At 38.5% G+C, this 16502-nt stretch overlaps 1 protein-coding gene and 1 long non-coding RNA gene across 2 annotated transcripts in view; one reads left to right on the forward strand and one right to left on the reverse strand.

The window, feature by feature from the left end:
• Window positions 1-16502, forward strand: part of LOC133639236 (voltage-dependent calcium channel gamma-1 subunit-like) — a 51409-nt gene that overhangs the window by 7737 nt on the left and 27170 nt on the right. The window lies entirely within an intron of this gene.
• The window catches only part of LOC133639237 (uncharacterized), a 46412-nt gene continuing 35368 nt past the window's right edge, over window positions 5459-16502 (reverse strand). Inside the window, exons 4-6 of the long non-coding RNA XR_009823755.1 lie at window positions 7840-8032; window positions 7523-7735; window positions 5459-5639 (exon numbers count right to left, since the gene is read on the reverse strand). This is a non-coding gene — a long non-coding RNA (uncharacterized LOC133639237). The remainder of the gene's footprint in view (window positions 5640-7522; window positions 7736-7839; window positions 8033-16502) is intronic.

Consider the following 16502-nt stretch of genomic DNA (forward strand, 5'->3'; position numbering starts at 1 on the left):
GGGTGGATGGCGGATGGATGACGACTTTTGTGATGCGGTTGCGGATGAAATAATTGTCTATCCGCGCATCTCTAATACATATATATATATATATATATATACACACACATATATATAATAATAATAATAATAATACCTGGTGATTTATATAGCGCTTTTTTAAGTACCCAAAGTCGCTTTACATGTTAAAAACCCATCATATACACACATATATAATAATAATAATAATGGATTCGATTTTATATCGCGCTTTTCTATTATTAGATACTCAAAGCGCTCACATCTGGTGGTGGTAAGCTACATTCGTAGCCACAGCTGCCCTGGGGTAGACTGACAGAAGCGGGGCTGCCAGTTTGCACCTACGGCCCCTCCGACCACCACCTATCATTCATTCATCATTCATACACCAGTGTGAGCGGCACCGGGGGCAAGGGTGAAGTGTCCTGCCCAAGGACACAACGGCAGCGATTTGGATGTCAAGAGGCGGGGAGCAAACCTGCAACCCTCAGGTTTCTGGCACGGCCGCTCTACCCAATACGCCATACCGCCCTCATATATATATATATACACACACACACACACACACACACACACACACACACACACACACACACGTTAGGTCAGGAAAAAACCCAGAGGCTATTTCATCCCTACAAGCCTGTTTCGCAGGTTTCTTGTTTTGCAGGTTTCTCTGCTCTTCAGGGGAATCCCCTAAAGAGTAGACTTGTAGGGATGAAATAGCCTCTGTGTATTTTCCTGACCTAACGTATATATATATATATGACCTAACGTATATATATAACTCTACCCCAGTATTGAGCACTGTATAACGGATAAACCACAGAAAGCTTGACTAACATATATATACACTACCGTTCAAAAGTTTGGAGTCACATTGAAATGTCCTTATTTTTGAAGGAAAAGCACTGTACTTTTCAATGAAGATAACTTTAAACTACCGGTAGTCTTAACTTTAAAGAAATACACTCTATACATTGCTAATGTGGTAAATGACTATTCTAGCTGCAAATGTCTGGTTTTTGGTGCAATATCTACATAGGTGTATAGAGGTCCATTTCCAGCAACTATCACTCCAGTGTTCTAATGGTACAATGTGTTTGATCATTGGCTCAGAAGGCTAATTGATGATTAGAAAACCCTTGTGCAATCATGTTCACACATCTGAAAACAGTTTAGCTCGTTACAGAAGCTACAAAACTGACCTTCCTTTGAGCAGATTGAGTTTCTGGAGCATCACATTTGTGGGGTCAATTAAACGCTCAAAATGGCCAGAAAAAGAGAACTTTCATCTGAAACTCGACAGTCTATTCTTGTTCTTAGAAATGAAGGCTATTCCACAAAATTGTTTGGGCGACCCCAAACTTTTGAACAGTAGTGTATGTGTGTGTGTATATATATATATATATATATATATATATATATATATATATATATATATATATATATATATATATATATATATATATATATATATATATATTAGGGCTGTGAATCTTTGGGTGTCCCACGATTCGATTCAATATCGATTCTCAGGGTCACGATTCGATTCAAAATCGATTTTTTTTCAATTCAACACGATTCACGATTCAAAAACGATTTTTTCCCGATTCAAAAGGATTCTCTATTCATTCAATACATAGGATTTCAGCAGGATCTACCCCAGTCTGCTGACATGCAAGCAGAGTAGTAGATTTTTGGAAAAAGCTTTTATAATTGTAAAGGACAATGTTTTATCAACTGATTGTAATAATGTAAATTCGTTTTAACTATTAAATGAACCAAAAATATGACTTATTTTATCTTTGTGAAAATATTGGACACAGTGTGTTGTCAAGCTTATGAGATGCGATGCAAGTGTAAGCCACTGTGACACTATTGTTCTTTTTTAAATTTTTTATAAATGTCTAATGATAATGTCAATGAGGGATTTTTAATCACTGCTATGTTGAGATTGTAACTAATATTGATACTGTTGTTGATAATATTCATTTTTTTTTACTACTTTTGGTTTGTTCTGTGTCGTGTTTGTGTCTCCTCTCAATTGCTCTGTTGCTGGGTCGGGTTTGGTTTTGGAATTGGATTGCTGTGTATTGTTTTGTTGGATTGATTAATTTAAAAAAATTAAATTAAATTTAAAAAAATTAAATAAAAAACAATTTTTAAAAAATGTGAATCGATTCTGAATTGCACAACGTGAGAATCGCGATTCGAATTTGAATCGAGTTTTTCCCACATCCCTAATATATATATATATATATACACATATATATACACACATACAATATATATATACGGTATATACACACACACACACACACACATATATATACATATACAGTATACCTGTATATACACAAACACACACACACACACACACACACATTATATATATATATATATATATATATATATATATATATATATATATATATATATATATATATATATATATATATATATATATATTTTATATTTATTGGTAAAATAGAGGCAAAAATAATCCTCTGTCAGCATGCGGACAAGCCTGCCCATTCTTTCAGACTGCACCAGCGAATGATACATAATGTCATAAAAATGGAACTAATTGTCTTTAAGATCCAATGAATAACACCGAATTGCGGTGGTTGCCATGCTGGCAGACATTGTTTACGAACTGAGTAAAGCTGCTTGATCTCAGTGAGCCTTGAGGAGCTTCTCTCAGTCCACTCGCTGTATTTGGAGAGGAACGTTATTGTTTACCACAGTCACAAGTCTTCAAGGAGGTGTTGAAGGCAGTGATAAAAAGCAGTTAGTAAGGCAGTGAGATGAGGTCAATGTGAGACAACACTCATCTGGAAAATATGTCTTCAGTTACTGTGGAGGTCTTCATCTGAATAGTGAAGGCTTATTCAATGAATCTTCATTTGTTTGCATTTTGAAACAGTTTGTTAACATAGGAAATAATGGAGGGAATATTACTCTGTTCCATTAGTCAAATCATCAAAAAACTGAATTAACTGTACAGGCAATTTTTGGGCAAGTGTAAAACATAATACTATACTTTCAAACCCACGTTGTACTGCTTTGATGTGACTCTGCTCGCTTCAGGTAACTCCTGTGGCTATTCTTTTTCCCCTAACACCGCCATTTGACTTTGTGTTTATTGTCTAAAGACACATTACCGGTACACTCAAGGCTAAATTCTGCAACTAAAGTGTCTCAAAGGAGTGATGAAGGATTTATGGAAAGTAGGACTATGCCGATCAATTGACCACCGATCAGTATTGGTCGATTTCTTTAAAAAAAAGTGTGTGACTGCCGTTGCCGATTAATACCTTTTAATGGCGATCAAAAGCGCTGATCCCCTTTGGCTGACACTGTGTTTATTTTTAATCATCCGGATGACAAGCGGCTAGCAGCTAATTATGTATCTCCAGACACATTTTGGAGCAGCTCTACAAATCTAACAATAATCACCTCTATTAGGGCAAATAAACTGCATTTGTTAGTACCTTAAGTATTATTATCAAGTAGTATTATCACTGGAAGACGAGGTTAATGTGTAACACACCAAGAGCAAGCCAGGAGCAGGCTTGCTAATAGCTAAGCAAACTGCTAACCTAGCCTTAAAAAACAGCAATAAATATGTGCTTAGTAAAGTTTAAGAAGTGTAGCTGGAACTACAGTACAGGCCAAAAGTTTGGACACACCTTCTCATTCAATGCATTTTCTTTATTTGCATGATTATTTACATTGTAGATTGTCACTGAAGGCATCAAAACTATGAATGAACACATGTGGAGTTATGTACTTAACAAAAAAAAGTGAAATAACTGAAAACGTGTTGTATTCTAGTTTCTTCAAAATAGCCACTCTTTGATCGGATTACTGCTTTGCACACTTTTGGCATTCTCTCTATGTTTTTCAAGCACTCCTGTGAAGTGAAAACCACTTCATGTGACTACCTCTTGAAGCTCATCGAGTAAATAGTCATGAAAATAAAGAAAAGTCATTGAATGAGGAGAAGGTGTGTCCAAACTTTTGGCCTGTACTGTATATATGAGTACATAGTCTAATAATATAATGGATATATAATTAATAATTATTATAATTGATTGTTAAGAGTATGTGAAAATGTGACTGCTACCTTGTTTACTTTCGTGACGACCTCCTTAAGGTCTTTTAATCAATCAGAAATATCAAGCAGCTAAAATGCACCAAACATGGATACATTTGGAGAGAGTGCTTTGCATCTTTCCCATCATCCCTTGTAATGGATTTGAATAGGCGTAATTTAGATTTTATTTTATGCTGATTGGACGTTTTTTTTATAATATCCACAAAGTTCAATGAGCAGATTTCGTGCTGTTTAAGTGCCTCAAAAATGCGATTGGAGTGGGATGAACCCAGACTGGACTTTAGATAAAACTGTAAATGTTAGAGATGTCCGATAATATCGGACTGCCGATATTATCGGCCGATAAGTGCTTAAAAATGTAATATCAGAAATTATCGGTTTCAAAAAATACAATTTATGACTTTTTTAAATGCCGCTGTGTACACGGACTTAGGGAGAAGTACAGAGCGCCAATAAACCTTAAAGGCACTGCCTTTGCGTGCCGGCCCAGTCACATAATATATGTGGCTTTTACACACACACAAGTGAATGCAAGCATACTTGGTCAACAGCCATACAGGTCACACTGAGGGTGGGCGTATAAACAACTTTAACACTGTTACAAATATGCGCCACACAGTGAACCCACACCAAACAAGAATGACAAACACATTTCGGGAGAACATCCGCACCGTAACACAACATAAACACAACAGAACAAATACCCAGAATCCGGTAATTAAGAGTTGGACAATATCGGAATATCGGATATCGGCAAAAAAGCCATTATCGGACATCTCTAGTAAATGGTAAATGGGTTATAATTGTATAGCGCTTTTCTATCTTCAAGGTACTCAAAGCGCTTTGACACTATTTCCACATTCACCCATTCATACACACATTCACACACTGATGGCGGGAGCTGCCATGCAAGGCCCTAACCACGACCCATCAGGAGCAAGGGTGAAGTGTCTTGCTCAAGTACACAACGGACGTGACGAGGTTGGTAGAAGAAGGTGGGGACCGAACCAGGAACCCTCAGGTTGCTCTCCCAACTGTGCCACGCCGTCCCCCTGTTACTAGGTTTTAAGCACATAAATGATGTGCATTCAAGTACCGGTACAACATTTTAAAGATGTTCCTCAATGACATTCTAACAATATAAACACATTTATGTCCAAATATTAGAGTCTTATTTTAAGTGAATTTAAATTATTCAAGCAAGTGATAACCCGTGATTAATCATGATTAATCTAAATTCAAAAGTGTGATTAATTATTTGACGGCACTAATTACAATATGACCAAAACAATAGTCATAGAAGATAAATAAGGACCGTGGAGTCAGCATGTCCATGTGGGATTTGGATAATGTACTTATATATAGTTTTAATGATGCCTTGCAAAGTCCGCAGCAGGCAGTCATTAGAGAAGTAAATATAGGCCATGCAAATACTCAGCTGTCTTGGCCGGGGTCAAGTGATCGCACCAAGTCCAGCGCTCCTCCTGAGTGACGGCGCCACCTGGAAGACCCCGGACTGAGTTACAAAGTTTGCAGTCCCACCAAAGCAGGAATTCTCACTGCTGCCTTTACAACCCCCAGACTCAAATTACCCCACACTCAACAAAAGTCGGATGCATAATGGAGTTTTCAACGTGAAGCCACTGCTGGTATTTGGGGAGCACAGGACGTGCTATTCTAGGGTGAGGCCAGGGCCCGAGTGGTGGGTCATGCGATAGGCCCTTGTGGCGCAGGGGGGGTTCCCATTTTGAATGTCTGAGCGCCATTATTACTGTAAACTCAAAAGCCAGGTCATTAAATGCATCTTATGGGATTTAGCACAAGAGCTCATAATACTTTGTTTTGATTGACATTGTCAGAGAGGTACATAGATATTTATTCATCCTTTAAGAAAGAGAAATGTGCCTTAGCGCAGGGTTAACTTTTCCACTACAGAGTTGCCCGGGGCCCACCTAAATATTAACACTAAATTAGTAATCTTACGTTTGATTTTAATCCTATTGAAAAAGTACACTGCTAAAATAAATAGCAATAGTTCATATATAAAATAAAATACAATAAAATAAGATAAAATAATACAAAATCTAACTAAAGGCCTACTGAAACCCACTACTACCGACCACGCAGTGTGATAGTTTATATATCAATGATGAAATCTTAACATTGCAACACATGCCAATACAATACAACTTATAAAGTGCAATTTTAAGTTTCCCGCGAAATTTCCGGTTGAAAACGTCTATGTATGATGACGTATGCGCGTGACGTCAATGGTTGAAACGGAAGTATTCGGACACCATTGAATCCAATACAAAAAGCTCTGTTTTCATCGCAAAATTCCACAGTATTCTGGACATCTGTTGGTGAATCTTTTGCAATTTGTTTAATGAACAATGAAGACTGCAAAGAAGAAAGTTCTAGGTGGGATCGGTGTATTAGCGGCGGACTACAGCAACAAAACCAGGAGGACTTTGAGATGGATAGCAGACGCGCTAGCCGCCGGCCTCACCCTGACTTCCTCCGTCTCCGGGCCGCCGACCGCATCTATGACCGGGTGAAGTCTTTCGTCGCTCTGTCGATCGCTGGAACGCAGGTGAGCACGGGTGTTGATGAGCAGATGAGGGCTGGCTGGCGTAGGTGGATAGCTAATGTTTTTAGCGTAGCTCTGTGAGGTCCTGTTGCTAAGTTGGCTTTAATGGCGTCGTTAGCAACAGCATTGTTAAGCTTCGCCAGCCTGGAAAGCATTAACCGTGTATTTACATGTCCATTGTTTAATAGTATTGTTGATTTTCTGTCTATCCTTCCAGTCAGGGGTTTATTTATTTTGTTTCTATCTGCATTTAAGCCCGATGCTATCACGTTAGCTCCGTAGCTAAAGAGCTTCACCGATGTATTGTCGTGGAGATAAAAGTCACTGTGAATGTCCATTTTGCGTTCTCGACCACGAATCTTTCATCCTCGCTCAAATTAATGGGGTAATCGTCGCTTTCTCGGTCCGAATCTCTCTCGCTGCATTGAAAACAATGGGAAATTGTGAGCAGCCCTTCCTCCTGTGACGTCACGCTACTTCCGGTAGGGGCAAGGCTTTTTTTTATCAGAGACCAAAAGTTGCAAACTTTATCGTCGTTGTTCTATACTAAATCCTTTCAGCAAAAATATGGCAATATCGCGAAATGATCAAGTATGACACATAGAATGGATCTGCTATCCTCGTTTAAATTTAAAAAAATTCATTTCAGTAGGCCTTTAAATTTAATAAGAAATAATGTACAAGCGTATAACATATATGTTTTTTACGGAGCCCCTAAAGCAGGCCTGGGCAATTATATTGACTCGGGGAGCCAAATTTAGAGAAAAAAATGTGTCTATTAATGTAAATGTTACCAAGGGTTGTTGTCTGTAAATGTTGGTTGTATCTTTCGTCGTTATCCAAGGGGGCAAGGCGAAGAGGCAGTTCGTGGACAGGCAAGTGGTCATGGGCAAGAGCAGGGCAGCGTGGTCTAGGTCCGAGCAGAGAGGTCGTGGATCGAGGAGGGCAGTTAGGAATCCGGATGGGTGTTGAGTGACAAGGCACGATCACGGAGGTCAGGAGAGTCACTGTGGAAATACAAAAGGGCATGAACCAGGGGGAAACACTGAGAGATAGAGCAAAACAAGGATGAGGAAATCACTGGGAAAGGAATGCCAGACGTGATGCTTACTGGAAGGTTAGCGAAGTTCTGGCAAAGGTTCCTTGGGTCCGCTGGTCTTTATGCCGCTCCCCCTCGTCAAGTCCAGGTGTACTGATGAGTGATTGTTTGCAGGCTTGTTGCTGTGTGGGCGTGTTGTGCTCAGCGCGAGCAGAGGTGTGTTTGAGTGTGCTGCCAGCAGAGGGGTTAACAGAGGTGCCTGCAGCTGCAGAGGAAACGTGGGTTCGACTCCGCGTCATGACAGTAAATAAAGAATGGGAGATTTACAATATTAACTATGAACGGTAAAACACTGAATATTGACAACATATGAACGTCACACACCCTCTTGATCAACAATTTTACAATCAAGCGAAACGCAACAAAAATGCAACAAACACAGCAAAGGGTAAAAAAAAAAACCCCACCTACAATCTGATATATCACTAAGCTTTAGAACTTTGTTGGAAAAATCTCCTTCCGCGTCTGTCCCTGACACCCGCATTTCAGGCTCGCTCTGGAAACACTCTGTGGAAACGCTCCCCACCCACACTGATTGGTGCCTCGTCTGAGCTGCTGTGACTTAGATTACCATAGTAACTAATTAGATTACCATAATAACTAATTAGATTATACCATAGCAACTAATTAGATTACCATACTAACTAGTATATCATGCAAAAGCGCAGATTCCAACCATTAAAATACTTTGTATAGTTCAAGACTTACAGTCATTTAAAAACATCACTGCACATCATAATGGCAGCTACACTTTCCATCTTAAAGATATAAAATAATATTTTGGGAATGTCCGACAGGCCAGATTAAATAGCTCATGTGGCGGCCAGGCCTTAATTTGCCCAGGTCTGCCCTAAAGGGACATGGGGGAATTTTTTTTTTTTTAGCTATGTATCTCGTGCGCACGAGATAGTTTCTCGTGCGCACGAGATACATATCTAAAAAATAATGTTTCCCCCATTTCCCTTCAGGGGCTCCGCAGTTTTTTAATAAACTGTCAATAAAATTAAGGTGCAAATGAAAAAAAACAGCGTAACCACTTTAGTCATAATTTTCGCACTGAAGAAACTTTTCTATGACTTTTGCTCTTGACTTCTTCTGTTACTGCTATTGCTACCACAAGTGGTGGAAAAGTGTATTACAGCTGAGAAACAGATATTTTTTGGCGGCCCTCTCGGAAGCGCTTGCGGACCAACAACGGGCACTATGGTTAAGAAACACTGCCTTAGCATAAAACACACACATACACATACACACAAATGTCAATTATAATAGTGTACTACAGTTGTAATTTGCAGTTTATCATCCATCCATCCATTTTCTACCGCTTATCCCTTTGGGGGTCGCGGGGGCGCTGGAGCCTATCTCAGCTACAATCGGGCGGAAGGCGGGGTACACCCTGGACAAGTCGCCTATCATATTGAGAGGAATGTTTCCCCTTTCATGTAAAGTAGCTGGAAAAGCAAAAATATGAAGCTTGAACTGTTTTACTTACCTTCCATTCCTGTAGACGGCAAGAAATATTGTGTCGCCCTATTTATTGATTTGTCAAAAGCATTTGACACAGTAGACCACAGTCTGTTAATTCAAGCCCTTCATCACGTTGGATTATCTAAAAATGCAGCTGCTTGGTTCACAGACTATCTCTCCAGCAGAACACAACGTGTACAGGTGGCTGGGACCACCTCTTCATTACTGGACATTACCAAAGGCGTTCCACAAGGCTCAGTGCTGGGGCCCATTTTATTTTCTATCTACATAAATAATCTTTGTAATAATTTGTCAAATGCAATGTACCATTTTTATGCAGACGACACCATTATTTATTGCTGTTCAACCTCCATCACTCAGGCTTTTGAGTTTTTACAAGCTGCTTTTGATGTCATCCAGGCTCGCTTATTTGATCTTAAATTGGTTTTAAATACAGATAAAAGCAAGGTAATGGTTTTCTCTCATTCAAGGGTGCTACTGGAAAATATTACAAATATTGTAACATCAAATGGAAACCCTATAGAGCAGGTCTTAAATTACAAGTACTTGGGTTTTACTCTTGATCAGGAGCTTTCATTTAAAGCCCATATTAACAACTTGGTCTCTAAGCTTAGGGTAAAGCTTGGTTTCTTTTTTAGAAATAAAAACTGCTTCTCTCTTAAAGTCAGAAAGAAATTGGTGACAGCAACTATCTTGCCTGTAATTGATTATGGAGACGTGCTTTATTTTAGTGCTTCATCTAAATGCCTCCAGTCCTTGGACACTGTTTTTCATTCAGCACTAAGATTTGTTACTGGCTGTCGTAGTCTCACCCACCATTGTCAACTGTATATGAAGTCAGACTTATTTTCATTGAGTGCACGCAGATACACACATTGGCTGACTATCATTTATAAGGCTCTTTTAGGTTTAATACCTCCATACTTGTGTACTCTGTTACAAAGAAAAAGCAGCTCTTACGCATTACGTTCTAACAATTTGTATGTTTTAACTGTTCCTCATGTACGGACTGAATTTGGCAAAAGAGCTTTTGGCATTGCTGCCCCTATGGCATGGAATGCATTGCAAATGAAACTGAAAATTACAGAACTACTTCCATTTGGAGCCTTCCGTTCTGTCCTGAGGGACAAACAGCGAGAGACGTTTGCACAGTGCCTGTGTTTTTAAAGATGTAAATCTCTGTTGTTTTACAGTTCTCTTATGTATTTTAAAATGTATGTCTTAATGTATTATTTTTGAAACTGCTCTGTGACATGTGCTGTTGACCTCTTGGCCAGGTCACCCTTGTGAAAGAGATCTTGATCTCAATGGGTTTTCTTATCTGGTTAAATAAAGGTTCTAAATTATTCTCTAAATTTGAGAATTGTAAAATGGCCGAAATTTAAAATTTTCATTAAATACTCACAAAAAAAATAGGGGGGATGCACTTTTTGCCTATATAATTCCTATGTAAGACAAGAACACATGTTTTTCTTTTTTTATGCACTCAAAGTTGTAAAATATGGCAAGTATGGGGTGGCAATGCAGGTAATGGTAATATTTTCTACTGCTTGTCCCTCTCAGGGTGGCGGGTGAGGTGCTGGAGTAGGCTCCAGCACCCCCACCAGCCACCCTGAGATAGGTCTCAGCTGCATTCGGGCAGAAGGCGGGGTACACCCTGGACATCGCAGGGCCAACACAGATAGACAGACAACATTCACACTCACACACCAGGTGCATGTCTTTGGAGGTGGGAGGAAGCCGGAGTACCCGGAGGGAACCCACGCAGTCACAGGAAGAACATGCAAACACCACACAGAAAGACCCCAAGCCCCGGGATCGAACCCAGGACCTTCGTATTGTGAGGCACACACACGAACCCTGTTTCACTGTGCTGCCCAACCATTTACTGTACATGTCGAGACCTAAATTTAACCGATATTGTTACTATAAGGGTTTACGCAGACCAACTACTTTTAATGGCGCCGTGATAACAGAGGGCTAACTAGCTTACGATGCTAAATTGACAAACTGAGCCGGTGAGCTGCTGCATCGCCTCTGAGTTGGTGAAATTTAATTCTAGATTATAAATAATGCATATCACCTCGAATTTTAGAAGGTTGTGGCCGTAAACCGAGAAGTTGGTCAAGTTTGACATCCAACTTAGAAACGGAGATGGCGAAAAAGACATGAAAAACCGTTGGTTTGCTGCCCATTTTTTTCCCCTTTGTGAGGATTATAATGAATTCTTTATCGAAACGGGAAAATATTAACATCCCATCAGTTGACATCTCAGGGAGAGCAGACATTGTACAGTATATAGGGCTGGGCGATATATCGAATATACTCAATAGATCGCGGGTTTGTCTCTGTGCGATATAGAAAATGACTATATTGTGATATTGGAGTATACGTTCTCGCGCAGTTGCTTTTAGCTGCGGGCATTACACTACAGGCTTTTCTCACTTTTTCTTGTCTCTCCTCTCACAGAGAGATAAAACAAGCGCACCTTCTTACATACGTCACATACTGTCGCGTGTGCAACGTCATACGCCCCCGAGGAGCAGAGAGGTAGCGACATGGGTAACGTTAGCTGTGATGCTAGCGGAGCGGTGCGAGTGGTAATACGAGAGAAAGAAGGTGCGGATCTGGTAACAAATGAAGCAAGAATTAATTCCCAAGAAAAACAGCACGGGGTCCATCGTCTGGCGGTGGTTTGGCTTCAAGCGGAAAGATGTTGAACAGACAACCGTAATATGTCAAGTATGCGGCAAAAGCATTGCCAGATCAACATTGTATAAAAAAAATAGTCAACAACAGAAGGAGATAACGTCCGCAGGAACCTACCACATAGCGAAGGACACACACTATTTGATTTCCTATTATGCAGCTCGTTTTTATTTGACACTTATTGAAATATCTTGTGTGACATCATGCACAAAAGTGCACTTTTTTTTGTTTTAAACTATTGTAGTGGCGTTCTGTACAAAAAGTGCACTTTAATTTAGTGTTGTTTTGATATGTCGTCTCAGTGACATCATGCACAAAAGTGCACTTATAGCTTGTTTTAAAATGTCTCTGACAATCTTGCACTTTCTGTTTTGGAAATGACATGAATGTTTTTGCCACTGCTTAATAACTGTTTAATAAATACACTTTTGGTCAATTGACTTAGTTGTGATTTCCCTCTCTGCATGAAAGTTTAAAATGAGCATATATTAATGCAGTATGAACAAGAATGTTTTAATGTAGACACATAGAATCATCATACTGCTGTGATTATATGCATCAAGTGTTCATTCAAGGCTAAGGCAAAATATCCAGATATATATCGTGTATCGTGACATGGCCTAAGAATACCGAGATATTAAAAAAAGGCCATATCGCCCAGCCCTACTTACAGCGTGTACATAAAACGTTGATGGAGGTTTTTTAGAGCGCTCTATAGGCGGAATAGAGCAACTACCATTTGCTCCATTGTTAGCTGACTTTTGCTATCATTCATTTACAAGTTAGAATGCATAAAAACAGAAAAAAAAACGGTAACACTTTAGTATGGGGAACATATTCACTAGGCCGATATTATTGACTGATAAATGCTTTAAAATGTAATATCGGAAATTATCGGTATCGTTTTTTTTATTATCGGTATCGGCTTTTTTTCCCTTTTTTAATTAAATCAACATAAAAAACACGAGATACACTTACATTTAGTGCACCAACCCAAAAAGCATTACTCCCCCATTTACACTCATTCACACAAAAGGGTTGTTTCTTTCTGTTATTAATATTCTGGTTCCTACATTATATATCAATATATATCAATACAGTCTGCAAGGGATACATGATTGTGCGTGCTGCTGGTCCACTAATAGTACTAACCTTTAACAGTTAATTTTTACTCATTTTCATTAATTACTAGTTTCTATGTAACTGTTTTTATATTGATTTACTTTCTTTTTTATTCAAGAAAAATCTTTTTATTTATTTAAAAAAGGACCTTATCTTCACCATACCTGGTTGTCCAAATTAGGCATAATAAATAATAATAATAAAAAAATAAAAAATTAAAAAATTAAAAAATTAAAATAAATAAATAAATAAAATAATCTACAAAAAAATTAGGCATAATAATGTGTTAATTCCACGACTGTATATATCGGTATCGGTAATTAAGAGTTGGACAATATCGGAATATCGGATATCGGCAAAAAAGCCATTATTGGACATCCCTAATATTCACCATTAATTAGTTGCTTATTAACATGCAAATGAGTAACATATTGGATCTTAATTAGTCATTATTAAGTACTTATTAATGCCTTATTCTGCATGGCATTATTATACAACCATTAACTAAGAGTCTTCCCTCAATAACCTCAGAATTATTGCTTATTAGTAACCCTAATCCTAACCTTTATATGTTCCCCTAGTGTCCAAATAACTCTAAATTAAGTCTTTGTTACTTAGAATATGTTCCCCATATTAAAGTGTTACCAAAAAAACGTGTTGTCTTACAAAAGGAGTGTGAATGATTGGCAAACTTCCAAAAAAGTGCAGTTCCTTTTTAAGATAATGTACTGCATCTACATGCCGTGCATTTTATTCTGTTAAAATTGAAATACATCTAGCAAGAACGATGAAGTGTCTTAATATTTCCAGGCTTTGATGACGTTGAGTTTGACACCTGCGGCTTACAGAGTTACAGCAACAAGTATTAAGTATTTTAAAACAAGCAGAGCTCTGTTTATGTTTACTTTGGTTCATTTCCAACATGCATACAAAGTTACACTAGAATAATCTCCTGTTTACAAATTCACAATCCTGCTGCTGTGGATAATAACAGAATGACTAAACTGTGTTCTGGGACAAACTCTGCTCAGATGACCTACAGTAGCTTGGCCCGTTGAGGACAAGAGTGGCCTTTTAGAGCTTGTCAGCACGGCCTCGTGCACACGACTAACAGACAGGCAATGATTGAGCCAGAGTTTCTAGACAGACACAAAGTGGGTGTGTATTTATGGCTACCAACTTATTTTTATCCAGGCTTTAAACACGATGTAACCCGTAATTGCACTGAACTCCACCAAGACTAGACTGGGTATGGAGGCTATCCTAATGGTGGACTAAACTTTGGAATCGATTCAATGCCCGCTGCACAAAAGTCAACTTTGCTATTAATAGTTCCCTGTGTTTGTTGCTTGTGTTTGTCAGTTATCACACTAGTTTCTATGGTGTCTTTTTTTCCAAAATTGTGACTGCTGTGGGCTGTTCCGTTGACATAGTAACCATAATTTAACCACGGCAACTGCCGCGTCCGCCCTCGTCGTTTGCCGTAATGCCAAAAAAATTGACCAACATTTGCAGCAAGAACATGCCGTGACCGCCCTTGACTTTTTACTTGTTAATGGACGAGGGACGTAACAGTAAACAGTTTGATTGATTGATTGAAACTTGTATTAGTAGATTGCACAGTACAGTACATATTCCGTACAATTGACCACTAAATGGTAACACCCCAATAAGTTTTTCAACTTGTTTAAGTCGGGGTCCACGTAAATCAATTCATGGTACAAATATATACTATCATCAAAATACAGTCATCACACAAGTTAATCATCAGAGTATATACATTGAATTATTTACATTATTTACAATCCGGGGGGTGGGATGAGGAGGATTTGGTTGATATCAGCACTTCAGTCATCAACAATTGCATCATCAGAGAAATGGGCATTGAAACAGTGTAGGTCTGACTTGGTAGGATATGTACAGCGAGCAGAAAACATAGTGAGTTCAGAAAGCATAAGAACAAGTATATACATTTGATTATTTACATTTGGTTATTTACAATCCGGGGAGGGGGGAGGGTGTTAGTCAAGGGTTGAAGTTGACTGGAGGTGTTGTTTTAGTGCAATTTTGAAGGATGATAGAGATGCCCTTTCTTTAACATCTGTTGGGAGTGCATTCCATATTGATGTGGTATAATGATAATTTGCGATAAAATTCCAGACGGTTAGTAATACCGTCTAGTTTTTTAATTACCGAAAAACCGTCATTTGTTAATGCATTTTCGCCAACACAAAGTGAGACGCATGCGCACTAGCGTCGTTTGGCTGCCGTGTTTAGATGGCGACAGGTGTGGACAATATTGGAAAGAGACGCACTTGTCCCCACACAAAGTATACAGCGAAGGAGAAAAACTATTTGATGTTGCTATCATTTTCTCAATACAGCGTCCATCAACTGCTGTGACTGAGAGTTAATGAGGTGAGGAAACATGCAGCAGGCGATGTGTCGTGAAAGTTGTCACAACTCAACTTGTTTATAAAGTCTTTACTTTGTTTACTGGGATGTTTACTCGTCCTTTATTTAACTGCAAACTGTATCAGTGGTCAAATAACATCGATACTAGCTAAAATGTGTTGTCATCTCATCAAACTGAACGAAGGCGGTGAAGATTCTGTATTCGATGTGAGAGGTATCACTCCTGTTTTTGTTTTGTTGTTGGCTAAACTGTTCTACTGAACCACTAGGGAGACATTGGAGAAGAACAAAGCTTGTTTGTTAGACTTCATCTTCATTAGCCAAACTGTTTGTGTTTCATTTTGATATCAAAAAGTAAACACATTATTTGTGTTTTTTTCATGTCACGAAGGTATTACTTCAAAAACCATTCATGTGACACAGCATTTTGTTAATGTGTTATTGTGTATAGTTAATTCCTATTCGACATATTTCTGGTCAAACTCTTAATGGATCTGTCCCGATACAGCATCTACATAACTTGTAAATAAAAAAAAATAAAAAAAACCTCCCTCTATCAAGATGTTAAAATAGAGATGAAAGACCTCATGTAATGACAAAAAGCTGACAAGTTGATATTACTAAAGAATACAAAAAACATAATATTTGTCTTTAGATATATGGATAAAGTGTATCTACAGTCTTTTTATTAGACATTACAAATGACATGATGGTCATTTGTAATGGTAAGGTAAAGCAATGTTCACACCTCAACACTGCTTTACCTAACAAAAAACATATTGCATTAATCATGAACACACTTGATTCATCATGCAACTTATTTTGAGGCTCTTTTATCTTAACGGCTATATGGTCAGTGATCAGGTCATACGTCAGTACAAAAATGAGAGAGGAGACTCCGACTGGTGTGTGCTCGCTGACAAATTTCACTCTAAAATACA

The sequence above is a fragment of the Entelurus aequoreus genome, linkage group LG22 (assembly GCF_033978785.1).
Source record: "Entelurus aequoreus isolate RoL-2023_Sb linkage group LG22, RoL_Eaeq_v1.1, whole genome shotgun sequence".
In the NCBI taxonomy this organism is placed as follows: Eukaryota; Metazoa; Chordata; class Actinopteri; order Syngnathiformes; family Syngnathidae; genus Entelurus; species Entelurus aequoreus.